Below are 18,745 nucleotides of genomic sequence, written 5' to 3'. Positions count from 1 at the left end.
TCTGTTCTCACTGACTCGCATACCTAGGGGGTCTCTGGCCCTTATGCCTCCTGCCCACATGGAATTCCAATACCGGGACCCACCGATTTCTTGCTGATATGGAGGGGTGGGTCCACCAGCACTCATCACTGCTGGTCTGTCAGCCTGACATCCAGCCATGGATGTCCTTCCTGACATGTCCACATTCGACTGCAGAGCCTAGGCTCCAGCCCGACCTCTAATTCCCTCATATCCCTGTCCCTAAACATCTTAACCTAACACCTAACTCCCCAGAACCATCCATACAAACCTCAAATCCAATTAAATCTGATCTACGGCCATGAAGAAGACAGTGCCATCTTGACCAGACAGGAGACAGAGGAATGGAGATGGAAAAGTGGCTAGTAGCTGCTCAGCAATAGATTTATTTACTATCCATGAGAACACCGCACCAGATACATTGGCCTTTCATTGCCAATATATCCTGTGTACCAGGCTCCCATCACTAATTCCAGCCTTCTCTCTACCTCTTTCATTCTGGGATCATTCTCCTGCCTTAATATCTCCCAGCATCCATTAACATAGGATTCTGTCTGATAACACTCTTGGAGGGCAAAGTGCAATTCTTTTCATCACCATTAACAATAAGATGGCCTACAGAGAGGACGCGAAAGAGCTCGAGGCCTGCTGCCAGGCAAATAGCCTCTTCCTTAATATCAACAAGACAAAGGAGATGGTATCCACTTCAGGAGAACTCGCACCACTCACACGGCAATTTACGTCGGTGGTACAGCAGCAGAAACTGAGATCAATGTCAAACTCCATGGTGTGCAAGTCTCACTCAACCTTTCATGGTCCCAGAACACAATATATATTGTCAGGAAAGCTCACCAATGCCTCTACTTTCTGAGGAAGCTGAAGATCGCTATGCACATATCCTGTATCGGACCGCAAAGCACCAGCGTGCGGTGAAAACTGCCAAGCGGATTATCGGCCCACCATTGAGAACATCTACCATAAACGCTGCCTGGGCAGGATGAAAAGCATTATCAAAGATGCATCTCACCCTGATCATGGACTTTTTACTCTCCTCCCATCCGGTAGGCGCTACAGGAGCCTCCGCTCCTGTACCAGCAGGCACAGGAAGAGCTTCCCTGAGGCTGTGACACTGCTGAACCTCTCATCACAGCGCTAAGCAGTATGGCATCCGTATTGTACTGTCGCAGTACTTTTATATTTGTGTGCTGTAGCACTTTTTTTATTCACAGTTATTTTGTAGATAATACTACTCTTTGCATTTCTGGTCAGATGCTAACTGCATTTCATTGGCTTTGTATCTGTACTCGGCACAATGACAATAAAGTTGAATCTAATCTAATCTAAACATCTATACTCACATCATTCTATAAATGTGCAGTAGAGAGTATTCTGACAAGGTGAACGCTGCATGGTATGGAAACTGCACTGCAACAAGCACGAAGCCTCTATGATGGGTAGTCAAATCTGCTCAACATATCACCGACACCAGCCTACCCACCATCAAAGACATATATTCAGAAAGGTGCTGGAAGAGGGCTAATAATATGATGCAGGATTTCACCCACCCTGCTCATGGACTGTTTGTCCCACTCTCATTAGGTAGTATGCTACGTAGCATCCACACCAGGACAACCAGACTCAAAAACAGTTACTTCCCCAAGCAGTAAGGCTGATGAACACGCCCACCCACTAACCCACCCCTCCACACCCTCAACCACCACTACTTTATCATTTCCTGCCAGTCACCTTATGTACAGATAGTCCTGTGCCTAGCGTCACTTAATGGACAAACATTCAATCTATATTATATAAGCTATATTATGTACTTATACAGTACTGTGCAAAAGTCTTAGGCACATGTAAAAAAATTTCTCTAAAGTGAAGATGCTTTCAAGATAATGAAATGAAAAGGTTCTAAATATCAAAAAATACTGTAAAGAGCAGTAAACAGTAAAAAACTAAATCAAATCACTATTTGGTGTGACCTTCCTTTGTCTTTAAAACTGCATCAATTCTCTTATGTAATCTGTCGTGTAGTTTTATAAGAAAATGGCAACAAAATAGACAGAGTACAGAGAAGATTTACTAGAATGTTACCTGGGTTTCATCACCTAAGTTATGGAGAAAGGTTGAACAAGTTCGGTCTTTATTCTTTGGAATGTAGAAGGTTGAGGGGGGACTTAATTGAGATATTTAAAATTATGAGGGGGATAGATAAAGTTGACGTGGATAGGCTTTTTCCATTGAGAGTGGGGGAGATTCAAACAAGAGGACATGGGTTGAGAGCTAAAGGGCAAAAGTTTAGGGGTAACATGAGGGGTAACTTCTTTACTCAGAGAGTGGTAGCTGTGTGGAACGAGCTTCCAGCAGAAGTAGTTGAGGCAGGTTCGATGTTGTCGTTTAAAGTTAAATTGGACAGCTATATGGACAGGAAAGGAATGGAGGGTTATGGACTGAGTGCAGGTCGGTGGGACTAGGTGAGAGTAAGAGTTCAGCATGGACTAGAAGGGTCGAGATGGCCTGTTTCCGTGCTGTAATTGTTATATGGTTATATGGTTAAAATCAGCTGGTATCTCCAAGATGCCAGGTTGTTTCAGGCATCTTGGAGAACTTGCCACAGATCTTTCTGCAGACTCTAGCTGTCTCGCTTGCCTCTCCCTCTCCAGGTAATCCAAACAGCCTCAGTGATGTTGAGATCAGGGCTCTGTGGAGGCCATACCATCTGAAACCATATAAAAAATCGTGGGTGCCTAATACTTCTGCACAGTAATAAAATTATTGTATTTTTTAATTACTATTGTGTTCTTTATATTTTGTAGGATTTTTTTTTGCGCTGCATCAGATCTGGAGCAACAATTATTTTGTTCTCCCTTACACTTGTGTACTGGAAATGATATTAAACGTTAAATAATCTTCTACAATTTTAAAAGAGCGGCTAAGTATTTTGGGGCAGCAGAAGATCTGTCCTATAAATGGGTGGTGAAATTTGTCCTCTGATGTGGTACAGCCCTGATTTGCTATTATATTTTGACTGCTCTTTCTACACAAAACACTGTTGCAGGAAACCAGCATTCATCATCAGGAGGCCCCACCACCCAGAATATGCTCTCTTGTTGCTGCCAGCAGGAAGAAAATACAAGAGCCTCAAGACTCACACCACTAGGTCATAAACAGTTATTACCCCTCAACCATCAGGCTCTTGAACAAAAAGGGATAACTTCACTCAACTTCACTTGCCCCGTCATTGAACTGTTCCCACAACTAATGGACTCACTTTCATCTCATGTTCCCAATATTTATTGTTTATTTATTTATTATTATTATTTCTTTCTTTATGTATTTGCACAGTTTGTTGTCTTTTGCGCCCTGGTCGAACACCCAAGTTGGTGCGGTCTTTCATTGATTCTGTTATGGTTATTATTCTATGGATTTATTCCTCCAAGAGGACCAACATCTTGTCGTAGGATTTGGGGGCTTACACACCTCAATGACCTAGAGAGCGACATTGGCTAGAGTCAGGGTCTTGTGCTTTGGCTCTTGGTAAGGTCACCCATGCCAAACAGGTCAAAGGGTAGAGGCCAGACTAAGAATGGTCCACTGGTCCTCCAGGTTCGGGGGTTCAGCTCAGGGCTAACAACCCTGACTGGTCATAAAAAATTGTTATGGAAACAGTAATGAAGAATCCTTCTTTATCTGTGTGCAACGGTATGGACAGACAGAGATGGAGGCACTTCATTGCTGGCCTAAATGCCAGCGGCCTAATGGGCAGTAGGTAAATAATTCTACGAATTTATTGAGCTTGCTGCAAGAAAATGAATCTCAGGGTTTTATATGATAACATGGTTCTAAGGTTGTCAAGCCGAGGAGTGACAATCTCCGAGTACCTAAAAGTGCTCCTCATGGCATGCACCTCAAATAGCCTCTGACAACCAAGTCCAGCTCCTGGCCTTCTCATGTGGCTTAGCCTCTAAGCCCGGCAGAACTGTTTCTACTGACAGGAGAAGGGGTGAAGGCGGGTCCTGGTGCCTTAAAACCAGTTGCTTTGGGTAGATGGAGCTCATCAGCCTGGGAAGGCAGTCGATCGAAGATAGAGAAAGCTCTGATTTCAAACCTCCGCTGCCTTGTGGCCATACCCACTCTTGGGAAAGGCTTCGGGCGTAAACCCTGAGGAGCTGGAGTCCCTAAGGCAGTCCAACATTGCCTTCAACCTCGTTCTGGCAACTCCTGCGACAACGCTGGTGCCAAGCTGTATCGGCCCTTGCCCTCCCCTTCCCTGTCGTGGAGAGGGGAGACTGGCTGCTTGGGCAACTGCTGGTCTTCCATAGAACCTCGCCCAGGCCTGCGCCCTGGAAAGGACACTCCAGCGTTGCCTCACCGCACACTGAAACAAGACTTTCCAGACGCAGGTCCATGGTCTCCCGAGACTTGCAGATGCCACCACCACCATATGATAACATATATGTACTTTGATACTAAATTTACTTTTAACTTTGAATTTTGCTAAAGAACTGAATCCCAGAAATAATATCTCATACACTTGCACATTTTACATTAGCTTCTCCTCCACAACCAGTTTCTGATACATTAAATGTCATTTTCTTAATGCACAAAATGAACTGTGCTTTAAGAAAATACTTGTGCTTAATTGCTGTATTGTTTTGACTCTAGATATTAGTCCAAACAGCTTTACAGTCGATATTCATGTTATAACATTGGAGCATAATTACATTAAAGCGCAGGAAGTCTTTATCAAATGTTAGAGGATAGAATGATTTCCAGAACTAACCATAATATGAGCTAAATAAATATTCTAACTGAGCAAACACATCTTGACACATTTTATGCAAACTTTCACCTCTCAATCAGGAAATGTTCAGTCATAATGAAGTTTGAGTTTAACCTTTCAGGTTTAAGTAGTTAGATTGTCTGGGAGAAGTTGATGGAAAATGCAAGAGATAAAGGTGATAGCATTTCACACCAGAAAATAGTGTTTTCTCGTGTATTGTCTTAATCAGCAGTCTCCCGTAGCACATCTCAGAAATAATCTCAGGACACTGTGGCATTTGCTTGTCACTACATGCAGGATTTAGTACGGGCAGGATAGTGTGGAAATTTCAAACATCATTTCCACACACAGCGGGAGACAAAGTAGGCTCAACCTGGACAGTGGCAGCAGAAGCCTGCTCTCTTCTGTACCTTTAACTGGAAAATCTCTCTGTATCCACATAGTTCTTTCACCTCCACTGAAGTATAGTGGGAGTAGTGAGGCCCCTCTGAATGGCACAAAACTCAAATCAGTTATAATATTTATCAATAAGATTCCTTCATACTGGATGCAATTATACCCAAATGAGCAAAGAAGTGGCAGATGGAATATAGTGCAGGAAACTGTATGGTCATCTACTTTGGAAGAAGGAAGAAAGACATAGATCAGGTGCAAATGGACTTGGGAGTCCTCTTGCAGGATTCTGTAAAGGTTGAATTGGTAGTAAGGAAGGCAAATACAATGTTAGTATTCATTTTGAGAGGACTAGAATATAAAAGCAAGGATGTAATACTGAGGCTTTCTAAGGTATTGTTGAGACTGCACTTGGAGTATTGTGAGCAATTTTGGGCCTCTTAGCTAAAAAAAGTGCTGGCATTGGAGAGTGTCCAGAGGTGGTTCACAAGAATGATTCTGGGGAAGAAAGGGTTAACTTAGGAGGAGTGCTTAATAGTTCTGGACCTGTATTCACTAGAGTATATGAGGGGGTGGATCTCATTGAAACTTATGGAATATTGAAAGGCCTAGATGTGAAAGTGGGGAAGATGTTTCCTATAGTAGGATAGTCCAGGAGCACAGGGCACAGCCTCAGAATACCTTTAGACCAGAGTTGAGAAAGATCTTCTTTAGCCAGTGGTGAACCTATGGAATTAATTGAACAGATGGCTGTCTATTGCCAAGTCATTGAGTCCAGGTTGATAGGTTCTTGGATAGTAAAGGCATCAATGGAGTTGAGAGAGATGATAAATCAGTCATGATGGAATGGTAGAGTAGACTTGCTGGGCTGTATGGCCTAATCCTACTCCTATATCTCCCAGTCTTATGGTCAAACAAGGTGCTTAAGCTAGAAGTGGGCAGAAAGAGAGACACAGGATATGCCCTCTTCCACAATAATCATTAATCCTTTTAAAGATGTGTGTGTATACACTTACACACACACAAAATAGGAAGAGGAGGAGAATTTGTCTGCCCATTCCATTATTTGATTAGATCATGGGTAACCTGCTGACTTCCTTCAGCATTTTGTGTGTGTTGTCAAGATTTCCAGTATCTGCAGAATCTCCTGTGTTTCTGGGTGATTATTTCTGTCAACAAAATCTATTGCACCAAAAATATATGTCTTCATTCCCTTAATATCTGAAAATCAACCAGACTCTGTCTTGAATGTACTCACAGACAGAGCAACCACAGCCCTCTTGGGTGGAGAAGTCCAAAGACTCATATTCCATGAGTTCTCTTGTGTCTCCATTGAATTAACCCTTACCTCCTGCCTTCCCCTCTCCCTCTCCTTCTTACTCATCTTTGGTGAAGAAATTGCTCCTTACCTCTGTCCTGAATGGTAACTCTTGGTGGCATTGTAGCATAGCAGTGAGCAGAACACTATTACAGAGCGAGCAAACCACTGCTTTCTCTAAGGAACTTGTACATTCTCTCTGTAATGGTATGGGGTTCCTCCGGGTACTCCAGTTTCCTCCCACATTCCAAAGACATATCAGTTACTAGGGTTAATTGGTCGCATGGACTTAATTGGACATTGCATGCTAATTGGCCAGAAGGGTCTGTTACCATGCTATATTTTAAAATAAAATAAATATTTTGAGACTATGGACCCTGTTTCCAGATACCCCAGCCATAAGAGTCAGTAATGCCACCTTTACCCTGCCAAGACCCTTAAAAAATTTCTGTATGTTTTAATGCGATCACCTTTCATTCTTCTAAGCTCAAGAGGGTATAGGCCCCCATTAGCTTAATTCTCTATAAGATAAAGCTAACATCACTGGAATCATTTCACCACCTTTATGGCAAGTGTATCCTACAGTTACGGCGACCAGACCTGTACACAATATTCTAGATGTGATCTCACCAGGATTCTAGTTAATGTGAGCAAGACATCTTTATTCAATTCTCTGGCAATAAAGGTCAGCATATCATTTGTCCTCACAACTGTTCCTTAAGCTCCATGTGTTATGTCTGCACAGGGCAAGAACAACAACAGAGCAATTTGATTAGCAACACACACAAAGTGCTAGAGAAAATCAGCAGGCCAGGCAGCATCTATGAAAAAGAGTAAACATTCAACATCATGGGCTGAGATCCTTCAGTAGGACTGGAAAGAAAGAGGAGAAATCAGAGCAAGACGGTAGGGGAAGGGGAGGAAAAAGTACAAGGTGGTAGGTGATAGGTGAACTGGAAGAGGGAGGTATTGAAGTGAAGAGTTGGGAAGTTGATTGGTGAAAGAGATTAAGGGCTGGAGAAGGGGAATCTGATAGAAGTGGACAGAAACCATAGAAGAAAGGGAAGGGGGAAGATGATGGGCAGGTAGGGAGATAAGGTGAGAGTGGGAAACAAGAATGGGGAAATGATGAAGGAGAGGAGGGGGCCAATTACTGGAAGTTTGAGAAATCGATGTTCATACCATCAGGTTGGATGCTACCCAGACGGAATATAAGATGTTGCTCCTCCAACCTGAGTGTGGCCTCATCATGGCAGTAGAGGAGGCCACGGACTGACATGTCAGAATGGGAATGGGAAGTAGAATTCAAATGGGAGGCTATCGGGAAATCCTGCTGTTCGTGGAGGATGGCACATAGGTGCTCGACAAAGCAGTCTCCCAATCGATGTCAGCTATTGTGATTAAGCATTTTTACTGTGTCGTGTTAGTAATGGTACACTTACTGTGCAGGAATGGCAAACCAGTCCCACACAGACAAAATGCATGTGCGCTTAAAAGCCCGCACAAAAAGAGAGAGGGCCCTCTATGTGTAGGATGCCCAATTGGTCTGTTACAGTTCAGCATATTAGCTTTCAGTGATGCTTGTGTAAGTTCTGTGCTACCAACAACTATTAACCTTAATACAAGTTGTACTGCTGCACACTGACTGGAGAATATTGCGCTACATTGGCCAGTGGTCAGATTCTAGCAAAAGCCAGTAGGAAGTGTGTTTGCCTCTTTGCCAGCATTAAAAAAGATTAAAGATGAAGTTTAAAGGATTGCACTATCATGAAAATTATAGTACAGCCGGCCTCTCTGCTTTTGAAGATCTGAGATCCGACAGCAGTTCAAACAATGAATAAGGAGGTATCTGAATATGGAAGTGTTCAGTGCTCAGGGATTATAAAATCAATAAAACGGACACTTGCTTTTATTCCTCAATCACTGTGGCAACTCATGAATATGAATAGTTTTATCATAAATTATGTATAAAACCATAAGTTTAAAATTCACAGCACTATTAGACACAGGAGCAGCAGACAGGAATGCCAATACAAAGGAGATAGGTGACAAGCAATCGGTGAGAATGGGCTATCAGATCTCACAACTCTGCTTTGGACAATCATTGTTTCTCCATAATAGCAACCAATTGCATTGTTGGATGTAATTTTATGGCTGTAAAATGATGCTTATAATATTCATTTTCATGGCAAAATACCGAGGAAACAAAGGCAATGACTCCAAAAGACAGCATCCATTATTAAGGATCTCCATCATCTAAGACCTGCCCTTCTCCCATTGCTACCAACAGGGAGGAGGTGCAGGAGCCTGAAGATACACACTCAACGATTCAGGAACAGCTTCTTCTTCACCATCAGATTTCTGAATGGACAATGAACCCATGAGCACTTCCTCAATATTTTCCCTCTCTTTTTATTTATTTTATTTATACTTCTTATGTAATTTATAGTTTTTAATTTTATGTATTGCAAAGTACTGCTGCAGCAAAGCAACACATTTCGTGACATATGCCAGTGATATCAAAATTGATTCTGATATTGATATTGATATGTGGTCACATGATATAAAATGATGATTTCACATTTTACATGATAAATATATAAGCTCTGTTTTATGTTATACTCAGATTATAGAACATGGAACTGTACAGCCTTCAGCCCATGTTGTTATGCCAACCTTTAAACCTACTCTAAGATCAATCTACCCCTTCCTTCCTACTTACTGTAGCTCTCCATTTTTACTATCATCCATGTGCCTGTCTAAATGTTTCTTCAATGCCCCTAATGTACCTGCATCTACCACTATTCTCAGCGTGCATTCCATGCACTCACCACTCTCAATGCGGAGAACTTAACGCTGACATCCTCCCTATACTTACTCCAATCACCTTAAAATGATGTCCCTTCATATTAGCTATTTCAGTCAGGAAAAAGTCTCTGGCTGTCCATTCTCCCTACACCTATTTTCATCTTGTACACCTCTATCAAGTCACCTTTTGCCCTCCTTCATTCCAAAGATAAAATCCTTCTCTATCATGTTATCTCTCAAGACCTAGCTCACTTAAACTATCCTCATAAGACATGCTCTCTAATCCACACAGCATCCTGGTAATTTCCTCTGCACTCTCTCTAAAACTTCCACATCCTTTCTATAATGATTCCGCCAGAACTGAACACAGTTGTGATATTCTGATTACAGTAGATGCCATGAGTGCTTAAGGAGGAATGCAACAATACATATTTCATTAATTTGTGAAGATTCTGACCCTATTATGATGTGATTTATCTGGCGAGGATTTCAGAATAAAGTAGTTTGTTGGTTCACAGAGAATCTACAGCCAGAGTATATCTGAGGTTGCAATTATACACTCAGTGGCCACTCCTTTTCAGAAATGTTCTACTGCACATCACTGTTGTAACGCGTGGTTGTTTGAAATTACTGTTGCCTTGCTGTCTGCCTGAACCAGTCTGGCCATTCTCCACTGGTCTCTCCCTTTCACAAGGTATTTTTTGCCCATAGAACCGCCACACATTGGATTTATTTTCGCTTTTTGTACCATTCTTTGTAAACTCTAGAGACTATTAAGTGTGAAAGTCCCAGAAGATCAGCAGCTTCTGTAATATTCAAGCCACCTGCCTCTCGCACCAACAGTCATTCCAGATCACATTTCTTCCCCATTCAATGTTTAGTCTGAACAACAACTGAACCTCTTGACCATGTCTGCATGCTTTTATGCATTGAGTTGCTGCCAAGTGATTGGCTGATTAGATATTTGCATTAATGAGAAGGTGTACAGGTGTACCTGAAAAAGTGCACACTGACTGTATAAAGTAGTTGGAACAAGGAGGCCAATGAGCAGTGAGGCTGCACAGCAGTGTTCTACATCTTGGTCATCTCAATCTGGCGAAGATGGTAGAGCACGACAAGCCAAGACATAGGTAGGATCCACCTCAAGGAGTTGTGCCATCTCTCTCTCTTGCTTCTTCCCCATTTCTTGTAGTCATTTAGCCAGGTGGATTTCCTTGAACCGTGGAGCTGTTCCAGCACACTTCTTGTTCAGCAATCCAAGTGTAAGGGGTTTCTTTTTTTTATGTCACTGTGTAGTCTAATTAAAATGACTTCTTTGTTATGTTATAATTGAAAGGGCTTCTTTGTTATGTTAACTGCTGAGAAAGTCCTTCCCGCTAGCAGTTTGTTTGAATCACATTACTGATAAGATGTTATGAACCAATTGCGACAGTTGTTATGTTTTTGGTGTACCAGTAAGATATTGTATGCACGGGGTTTTGGGGCAGAAGGCGGGAGAGAGAGACAGAGGATGGACCGGGTGCTGTGAGTCCATTAACGGGGTCGGACCCCGAGCGGGGCGTTCGGCGAGGAGAGGAGACGGAGACAGACTCGCGTGGAGCGTCTGGTCGACCACCGTTGTTGGTCCCAGGCGGCCGGTCGAGGTGGTCCAAGGTAATCACACCCTACTCTTAGAGCAACAGCGACCGAGCTAACATGACCAGTCATAACTCATTCTGAGTGATAATTGGTGCAATAAACACAAAATGCTGAATAAACTCAGCAGACCAGGCAGCATCTATGGAAAAAAAAGCACAGTCAACGTTTTGGGCCAAAACCCTTCAGTAGGACTGAGTGATAATTGGTTTATTTTCGTCACGTGTTCAGAGATATAGAGGAAAGTTTTTGTTTGGCTATCATCCAGTCAAAAGGTTTTGTGCATAAGTACATTGAGATTGTACAAAATGGAGAAAAACAAAATGCAGAATATAGCGTCACAGCTACAGAGGAAGTGCAAACCCCACAATGAGGTAGACTGAGAGATCAAGAGTCTATCTTTACCACACAAAAGGTTCATTCAAGAGTCTTATAACATCAGTACAGAAGCTAACTTTGAGCCTGGTGGGTATTAGCAGTAGCATTATCGTGCACATAAGAGATTCTGCAGATGCTGAAAATGGAAGCCTGGAGTTGCAAGTCCACTGGCGAACTCAGACTGAAATGTCTGCAAATCAAAGAGTCCGCTACACGCTGAAGATGGCCTGTCCTGGGGATGAAGAACTCGGTGGGAGGGACGAACGGGACTTGTTTTTGCTGTTGTTGCTTGTTGTATTCTGTTTTGTTCTGTCCAACATTGTGGACATGCTATGTTGACGTTGGAATGTGTGGTGACACTTGCCCACAGCACATCCTTACGTTGTGTTGGTTGTTAATGCACATGTTGCATTTCATTGTCTGTTTCAATATACGTGTGATAAATCAATGAATTCGAATCTGAACCTTGAGCAAGAGGCATAGAATGCTGGAGGATCTCAGTGGGTCAGGAAACATCTAGGGAGGGGAATAAACAGTCAACAGTGTTATTTGTGCTTGGGATTTGAGCATGACAGGAAGGTCCATTGTCCATTATTGTCCCGATGAGAATTGATGATAAACCACTTGCTTCAGTTGATTGCTACGGAAGGGAGCTTCCAGATTTTGAACCACCTTTGGCATAATAATCATGAATTTATACTCTGTGACCACTTTATCAGGTACACCTGCACACCTGCTCATTAATGCAAATATCTAATCAGCCAATCACGTGGCAGCTGTTCTATGCATAAAAGTATGCAGACATAGTCAAGAGGTTCAGTTATTGTTCAGACCAAACACTGGAATTGGGAAGAATTTTGATGTAGGTGATTTTGACTGTGGAATGATTGTTGGTGCCAGAGAGGGTGGTTTGAGTATCTTGGAAACTCCTGATCTCCCAGGATTTTCACAGGCAACAGTCTCTAGAGTTTACAGAGAATGGTGCGAGAAATGAACAGCAGGTCTGTGGGCAAAAATGCCTTGTTAATGAGAGATATCGGAGGAGAATGGCCAGACTGGTCCAAGCCGACAGGAAGGTGAGAGTAACTCAAGTAACACCAGCAGTGTGCAAAAGAGCACCTCTAAACACCCAACACATTGAGCTTGAAGCGGATAGGCTACAGCAGCAGAGACCACGCTGGGTTCCACTCGTGTACAGAATAAAATGGCCACTAAGTGTATTCCCAAGCCAGATGTGTGCGATTTGGAGGGCAGCTTTAAATCAGTGGTATTCCCTTGTACTGACTGGAGCAGGTTGTGGGAATAGCGAATGCAATCCAAGACCTGTGGAGTAATTATCTTGCAGCTTATAGATGATGTGCACCATTGCGATGGTAGGCACTTGTAGTGGAGGGTGAGATATCCATGGCAACGAATATGATGCTAATCAAATGAATCCCTTTGTTCTGGTGCTGACCCTGCTGAGTGTTATTGGAACTGTATTTCTTAGGCAACTGCAATGATTCTATCACACTCATGACTCATGCCTTGTAGATGGTGGGAAGAGGTTGGAAAGTCAGCAATTGAGTCATTCAGCCTCTTCTTGTTGCCATAATCCTATGGTGCCAGATCCATTTAAGTTCCTCAGTAATATTAACTCCAGAATATTGATGGTTGACAAGATTTGTCAGTGCCAGATGCTGTGGTTGAGCCTTCTCTTACTGGCAGCAATCTTTCCAGTGTTCCTGAGAATAACAAGTGTTACAGGTTACATAGCAGCCAAACCAAAATGTAATCTTGGTCTTGCTACACGCAGACATGGGTTGCTGAGGAACTGGAAATGGAACTAGGCGATAGTTAGTTATCAAGAAGCACCCACAATTGATATCAATGAAGATGAGGAAGTCTGTTGTTCAGTCAGGCCTCTCAGGCCTGAGTCGTCGTTATAAACGCATGGAGCGATGACAAGAATGGATAAAGAAGGAAACCTGCCAAAGGGTTTCGGCCCGAAACATCAACTGTACTTTTTTCCATAGATGCCGCCTGGCTTGCTAAGTTCCTCCAGCATTTTGTGTGTGTTGCTCAGATTTTCAGCATCTGCCAATTTTCTCTTGTTTGTGGAACAAGAATGGATTATTGGGTGTAAACACTTTTACTGTAAACTTGAGCATTCAAAAGTCCGTACAAAAAAGAAGGGGCCTTCCATCTGTAGGAGGCCCAACTAATTCACTGGGCGATCATTCAGCCATATGTACACTTGCTACAACTCTCCCTTGACCTGATACTTATGAACACTGTCTTGAAGACCTTCTTGATGACACAAAGATTGGGGTTGTTGTGGATAGTGTGGAGGGCTGTCAGAGGTTACAGCAGGACATCAATAGGATGCAAAACTGGGCTGAGAAGTGGCAAATGGAGTTCAACCCAGATAGGTGTGAGGTGGTTCATTTTGGTAGGTCAAATATGATGGCAGAATATAGTATTAATAGTAAGACTCTTGGCAGTGTGGAGGATCAGAGGGATCTTGGGGTCCAAGTCCATAGGACACTCAAAGCTGCTGCGCAGGTTGACTCTGTGGTTAAGAAAGCATATGATGTATTGGCCTTCATCAACCATGGGATTTAGTTCAAGAGCTGAGAGGTAATGTTGCAGCTACATAGGACCCTGCTCAGACCCCACTTGGAGTACTATGCCCAGTTCCGGTCACCTCACTACAGGAAGGACGTGGAAACTATAGAAAGGGTGCAGAGGAGATTTACAAGGATGTTGCCTGGATTGGGGAGTATGCCTTATGAGAATAAGTTGACTGAACTTGGCCTTTTCTCCTTGGAGTGACGGAGGATGAGAGGTGACCTGATAGAGGTGTATAAGATGATTAGAGGCATTGATCGTATGGATAGTCAGAGGCTTTTTCTCAGAGCTGAAATGGCTAACACGAGAGGGTACAGTTTTAGAGTCCTGACGAAGGGTTCCGGCCCGAAACTTCGACTGATCTTTTCCACGGATGCTGCCCGACCTGCTGAGTTCCTCCAGCATGTTGAGAGTGTTGCTTTGACCCCAGCATCTGCAGATTATTTTGTGTTTACAGTTTTAGAGTGCTTGGAAGTAGGTACAGAGGAGATGTCAGGAGTAAGTTTTTACGCAGAGTGGTGAGTGCGTGGAATGGGCTGCTGGCGACGGTGGTGGAGGTGGATACAATAGGGTCTTTTAAGAGACTCTTGGATAGGCTAATGGAGCTTAGAAAAACAGAGGGCTATAGGTAACCCTAGGTAATTTCTAAAGTAAGTACATGCTTGACACAGCATTGTAGGTTTTCTATGTTTCTATGTAAGCAATATTCTGGGGACCTCAAAAACAATTGCAACACTCTTTTCCTGTAACACACAAAATGTTGGAGGAACTCAGCAGGTCAGGCAGCTTCCACAGTTGATGTTTCGAGCCAAGGCCCTTCCTTCGCAGTCCTGAAGAAGAGCCTCGGCCCGAAATGTCAACTGTTTGTTCATTTCCACGGAAGATTGCTTGATCTGCTGAGTTCCTTCAGCATTCTGTGTGTGTTGCTTTGCATTTCCAGCACTGCAAAATATCTCCTGTTGACCTCTTTATCCGTAACAGGTAAAACTGGAGCGTTTTCCTGAATACCACTGACATCAGTTTTACTGGGACTCATTGTAACTGGCCTCATTCGAATAGTGCCTCTATGTCAAGAGCGCTCATTCTTCCCTTTGGATCTCAGGTCTTTTGCCTGCATTGGAGAGGATGTAACCCCGTTGGCCTGAACAGGTCCAAATTTTACATTGGAGAGCAGCTTATTAATGAATGAGTGCTGCCTGATATGACTGATGGCAGCCCCTTCCTTCACTTTCTGCTGATTGAGGTCAGAATCTGAATCGGAATCGGAATCGGAATCGAATCAGGGAGTGATTTGATTCATTTGATCCAGCTTTTTTGAACCGATCATGGCTGCTGTACTTTCCAGTTTGTCGAGTAACTGCTAGTTTTTAGCTGCATTGGAACGGCTGAGCTAAAGAAGCTATTTCTGGAGCCTGCCCTCAGCTTTAAGCCGGAGATGCTGCTGTGGCCCAGTGGCTTCGCTGTAACTAGTAGTGCGCTCATCCGTTTCCTGTTATCACTTGGAGTGAATCAAATTGGCTAAAACGCAGTAACTGCGATGCCTGTGACCTTAGAAGGAAACTGAGGTGAATCATCCACTTGGCATTTCTGGCAGAAGATAGTTACAACCAATTCATAGAAACATTTAAAAAAAAACAGCAATAGCAGTAGGCCGTTTGATCTGGCTACACCATTCAGTATGAACACAGTTGATCCAAGTGTCCAGCTATCTTGATACCATACTCTCACTCTCTTCTCTCAACCCTTGATGCTATTATGCATGGAAATTCACCCCTCTTCCTCTTAAGGATGTTCAGCAACTTGGCCCCCACAGCCTTCTCGGAATGAGAATTCTATAGGTCCAAACGCACTGAGTAAAAAAACTCCTTCTCATAGTCATAGAGTCTTAGAACAATTCAGCACAGAATTAAGCCCTTTGGCCATTAGTCCATGCCAAACTATTATTCTGCCTAGTTCCATTGACCTGCACCTGGACCATAGCCCTCCATACCCTTCCCATCCATCCAAATCTCTCTTAAATGTTGAAATCGAACCTGCATCCATCACTTCCACTGGCAGTTTGTTTCACACTCTCCACCGTCCTCTGAGTGAAGGTTCTACTTCATGTTCCCCTTGAACATTTCACCTTTCTCCCTTAACCCATGACCTCTAGTTGTAGTCTCAACCAACCACAGAGAAAAAAAATCCTGCTGGCATTTACCCCATCTGTACCCCTCATAATTCTGTACACCTCTTTGAAATCGCCCCTCATTCTCCTATGCTCTGGGAAAACAGCAGTAGGCCTCTTGATCTTGCTCCATCTTTCAGTATGAACACAGTTGATCCAAATGTCCAACTTTCCTGATACCATCTTTTCTCTCTCTCTCTCTCCTCTCACCTCTTGATGTCTTGTGTCTGAAGATTCATCCCTTTCCCTCTGGGATGCTCAGCGACTTGGCTTCCCCCGCCTTCCCTGAATGAGAACTCCACAGGTCCACACTCTCTGAGTGATAAAGTTTCTCCTCATCCCAGTCAGAAAAGCCTTTCAGCTGAACATGTGATCCCTTGTTCTGGAAATTCCAGAGGGAAACATCCAGCCCATGTTGCTTTCAGTTGGATCCCCCCTCATTCTTCTAAACCCCAGTTCTAAGCCTAATCGACCTAACCCCTCCTCATCTGACAGTCCCACAATCCCAGGAATCAGTCTGGTAAACCCAGCTTTACCCTTAGTTCTAATTGGCATTGAGGATGGTGGTGCCTTCACAGCCCCTTCCTCCATTGAGTTTCATGGGTCACCACCATTCAATTCTTGCCAGGACTGCAGGCTTCTGGTTCGAAAATTAGTTATGAAATAGTTCAGATTGTTAGGAAAATGTTATTTTCAGTTACTTGACATGTATTGTAGCTTCATGGCCTCGGTTAGGAATGTGATGTTTTTCCATGCTTTTCAGCCCACCCCAGAGGACCAGGGTTGGGTGGGGGATATGCCAGTCCAAGAGTGGCGGGATACATTTCTATTGCTGCCAATGCCCACAGCTGCATGGATGCAAGTTTAGAACTTCTACACATATTCTTTAGGTATAGAGCCATAGAGTTAACACAGCTCAGAAGAAACCCCACACTGCATGATAGAGAGCTTCCTGCATGTGAAGGTGGGATGTTGATCCCACCAGAGTCTTCCTTGTGGAGCCATAAGAAAAACAGTTGCAGTACTTCCTCCAAGCCATCAGGACGATCAATACCTCCACCCATTAACCCAACCACCATGCCCACCACCAGTACATCCACATCAGCCACTCCTCTCCACAGGCCCCTGCACCCTCATTCACCGTTCCCCCCCCCATGCACTGCCACTTTACACTTACACTCCACACTCCATACCTACACTGACACAGTCACTGCCGTACTGTGCCTTCAACTGCCCTGCTGCTACAAGTGATCCTCTTGCTAAGAGTCGATTTGTCACTTTATCACTTCTTGTCAGAGTCACCTATGCACAGATACCTAGTGATGCCCAGTGACTACTTATTGGTAGCAAAAACCCAAAACAAAGAAAATTACTAAATACCGTATTAATAACACTTTATTAGTAATGATCGATGCTAACAATGGAGAGGTGAGTGGTGGTGCTGGCGGAGGTGAAGGCACAGGCAAGGATTAGTCGAGGAAAATGGAGGCGAGTGATGGTGGAGATGGAGGTGCAGGGAAGGCCTGGTCAAGGCAAGTGAAGGTGGAGGTGGGGTTGAAGCAGAGTCAAGGCAGAGTTGTGGCATTCCCGAAGTGAATAAAGTCCAGGTGTCTGATTGATTTAAGCGCTGGGCCAGATTGAAAAGGTCAGTGTGGGAGGGCCGGTTGTGCTCACTGCACTGCGATGTTTACTCAGCTCTGCGATGAACTGAAGCTGTGGTCTGCTCTGGCTACAATGATGCTGGTTTTGCATCTGTAGCCTCACAATACTTACTCAGCTCTGCACTGAACTGAAGCTGCGGTCTGCTCTGGCTACAGTGATGCCTCGTTTTGCATCTGTGGCCTCAGCTCTGCGATGAACAGGGGCTGTGGTCTGTCCCAGCTGCAGTGCTGCCTGGTATCATGCCTTTCATAAAACTTCCGTTCTGACGCTATTTGCTTGCTTTTATTGTTTGCACAATTTGTTTTTTTTTCTCTTTCTCTCTGAATTGGGTGCTGTTAATGAGTTATTTTGAGGTTTCTTTGTTTTGTGGCTGTCTGTAAGGAGACAAATCTCAAGGTTGTATAATTTAAACATACTTTGATAATAAATGTACCTTGAACTTCTGCACCTAGCATCACTTTTTGTACATACAGACAAGTTCAAGTTTAGAATCATTGAACACTACATGTATACCGCCAAGCAAGACAACACTCCTCCTGACACAGCACACATAACATATAAAGGAATATTATCACAAATTAACAAATAATAAGGAACATATATGAAATAATTTAAAAAGTAACCAGCATAACGGTGCTCACACTTCCTATGGGATGAAACCTGGGTGGTTGCAGGGAGTTCAGGAGTCTTTTGAACTGGGGAGTAATCAGTGGACTGATTAGACCGATAAGCAAATTGGAAAGGGTCCAATCTTGCAGGCAGATAGGATTTAATGAGATCCATAACCAGCCACTCAAGGCACTTCATTATTGTTGAGGTCAGTGCCACTGGACAGTAGTTGTTGAGGCAGGTTACTGTTGCCCTCCTGGCACTGGAGTGACGGAGGCTGCCTTGAAGCCTGAAGGAACAGGGGACTGTTCCAGAGAGATGTTGAAGATGTCTGATAGAACCTCTGTTAACTGGGCTGCAC

The sequence above is a fragment of the Mobula birostris genome, chromosome 12 (genome assembly GCF_030028105.1).
Source record: "Mobula birostris isolate sMobBir1 chromosome 12, sMobBir1.hap1, whole genome shotgun sequence".
NCBI classification, from domain to species: Eukaryota; Metazoa; Chordata; class Chondrichthyes; order Myliobatiformes; family Myliobatidae; genus Mobula; species Mobula birostris.
Note: the sequence above shows the minus strand (reverse complement) of the source record.